General features: G+C 33.2%; 1 non-coding gene across 1 annotated transcript; it reads left to right on the forward strand.

The window, feature by feature from the left end:
• Nucleotides 1–2,533: 2,533 nt before the first annotated feature.
• TRNAC-GCA (transfer RNA cysteine (anticodon GCA)) lies at nt 2,534–2,605 on the forward strand. The gene has a single exon. It is a non-coding gene; the product is annotated as a tRNA-Cys (tRNA).
• Nucleotides 2,606–2,825: the final 220 nt, after the last annotated feature.

The following is a 2,825-nucleotide window of genomic DNA, read 5'->3' on the forward strand; positions in this document are numbered from 1 at the left end:
GAAATCCTTATTTATTAGTTTTGAAACTCAGTTAGTATTTAACATACCATATCACCCTCAAATTGATGAGTTGATAGAGAGGGTGAATAGGATATTAGAAGACATGCTCACGACGTATGTTATGCACAAGCCTAAGAAATGAGAAGATTTTCTACCTTTGCTAGAGTATGCTTACAATAATGGCTATCAAGGGTCATTAAAGATAAGCCATTTTGAAGATTTGAATTGAAAAAAGTGCAGTGTCCCAAATTTTGGTAGGGATAATCTACTGGACATAGTCACACTTAGGCCAGATATGTTAAAGAAAATGGAACATGAAGTAATCAACAAAGAAAAAATTGAAGGTATTTCAAGGTTATTAGAAGAGTTATGCAAATCAAATTAGAAATCACAAACGATTTCAAGTAGGTGAGAATGTATATCTCCAAATTAGGCCAAAGAGAAGTTCCTTAAAAGTGGGATCATGTGCCAAGCTAGCAACAAGATATTGTGGACCCTTCCAGATCTTGGAGAGAGTAGGGCTATTGGAATACATACTTTCCTTGCCTCCTATAGTGGAGGAATATGATGTGTTTCATATATAATCAAAAGATATATACATGATGTTTATCATATCATTGGTTGGGACTTGATACAAGTTGAACTAGAAGGGGAATTTTGACTAGAACCTCAATGCACACTAACAAGAGGGATCACATGCTCCAGAATAGAGTCATAATGTAGGTCAATGTGTATTGGAAGCACTTTGGACCAAATGAAGCAACATGGGAACTGGAGGATGCCATGAAAAAGGCATAGTAAGTTTTGTTTTATGTTTAAATTCAACTATACATATGGTAGAACACCAAGGATGGTGTTCCTTTAAGAGTGTGGGGATTATAACATTCCTTTTCTAATCTCCAAATTTCGTAAATGTAATTAAAGGATGATAATGTTGGAGGAACAACATAGAGGCCTTGGAAACACTATTGATGTAAATATCCTATTCGATTAGATCATAAATTGATAAAGTTGAAGAAGAGGACAAGCCTATATAGATCTCAATGTCTAAAATGAAAGCTTGCGGGAGAAGTCATTAAGGAGATTGGGAAGTTTCCTATCCTCCTTGAATTTAATGATTTTGATCTTTAATGTTCTAGGTAAACCACTGAAATGCATAGCAAACACACTGTTGAGTGGACACGTCAATAGACAACACCCAGACCTTAGATATCAGAAGTATCATAATATGAGGAGCCCCCAGAGGGTGATGTCATGGTGGCATCACAAATGATGATTTGGCAGTGCCATAAGTATGACACATCTCACCCAGATTTAGCCTAGTTCATATGCCAACTGTGCAGATATAGGTGACATGTGGCACCCATCAACAGTGCCACATGGTAGGGACATGTTAGCAGTGCAATGTGTCTAACATGTCAACCTTCGCCACATGGTAGACTGTGATTGGACAACAAAAGATGAGGTGGCATGATAAGCTAGCCACCGACCTATTGATAAAATGCAACAATTTATAGTTGTATGAAATTCGTCGATAACCTAGTCTCCCATGCGAGTATATCTTCGTATCAATGGGTTGGGGGTTTTGCGCGCATATTGGATATTAGCATTTAATGGAGGGATATTTTTTATTTCCATATCAGTTATATCAACATATCAATACATTCGTTACTGCCTATATTGGTGATGTTTGACACTGGTCATATCAAACATGGGAATTTTCGAGGGAGCAAAGAGTACAGTTATATGGAAAATGTCAATATGGCATTCTAAAATGTCGATTGTTTAATGAAATATTCTAAAACCAACTTGGCATTTAGTCGTTTTTCCTCAACTTTCTATAAACTTATCTACTTTTCTAAAATAATTCTATATAACTTGATTAAAAAATAACTAATCATAATGATTGTGAGGGGCTATATTTCTCACCACTTCGAAAAATAATAAAACTTGGGAATAGTCATGTTTAACTCCTAAATAAAAAATCACATAAAAGTAAAATATAAGAAAAAAACCTCTACCTAACAACCTCTAACAACCTCCTACGTCCTTAACTTCCTCTTTTACTAAATATTTACCAACTCAATGACATTCAAAATAAACGCATGTTATTATATAATAAGGATTTGAATAGTGTTTCAAAAAAAAATCAGAATCTTTTAAAGATATATATTTTTATATAACTTTGTGCATTAAAATGTCTCTCCTATATAAAAATGGAAAATTTGAAAATTTATCTTGCTTTTTATTTTTTATTTACGTTATATTTATAGTTCTTTCAAATTCCATTAAACTATCGCTTCTAATTTTATTTAATTAAGATATACATTGATCGAAATATTAATATATTCGATGTAAGAAGACGTCTCGAGAAATGAAACGCACTGCATTCATTAGAAATTAACATCTCTGAAGATGTGATCGCTCTGTATCTCTGAGTTTCCTAAGCTTACTCGTTCCATTTACTAGGAGTGCTGCAAGACTTTGTTTTATATATTATGGTATCTTATATTCAGAATGTTAAAACGCGTGTGGGCCTATAGCTCAGTGGTAGAGCATTTGACTGCAGATCAAGAGGTCACCGGTTCGAACCCGGTTGGGCCCTCTTTTCAACGATGTTAGTTTTATTCGATATTATCGTTGAATTTTATTTAATATTTTATTTAATTTTCTACATGAAAAGTAATTTTGATATTTTATTTAATTTTCTCACACATGAAAAGTAATTTTGGTATTTTATTTAATTTTCTCACACATAAAAGTAATTTTGGTATTTTATTTAATTTTCTCACACATGAAAAGTAATGTTTGTATATTGAAGGTTG

Source organism: Pinus tabuliformis, chromosome 1_1 (assembly GCF_031772625.1).
Source record: "Pinus tabuliformis cultivar Carrire ecotype Pingquan chromosome 1_1, CPIR1, whole genome shotgun sequence".
Lineage (NCBI taxonomy): Eukaryota > Viridiplantae > Streptophyta > Pinopsida > Pinales > Pinaceae > Pinus > Pinus tabuliformis.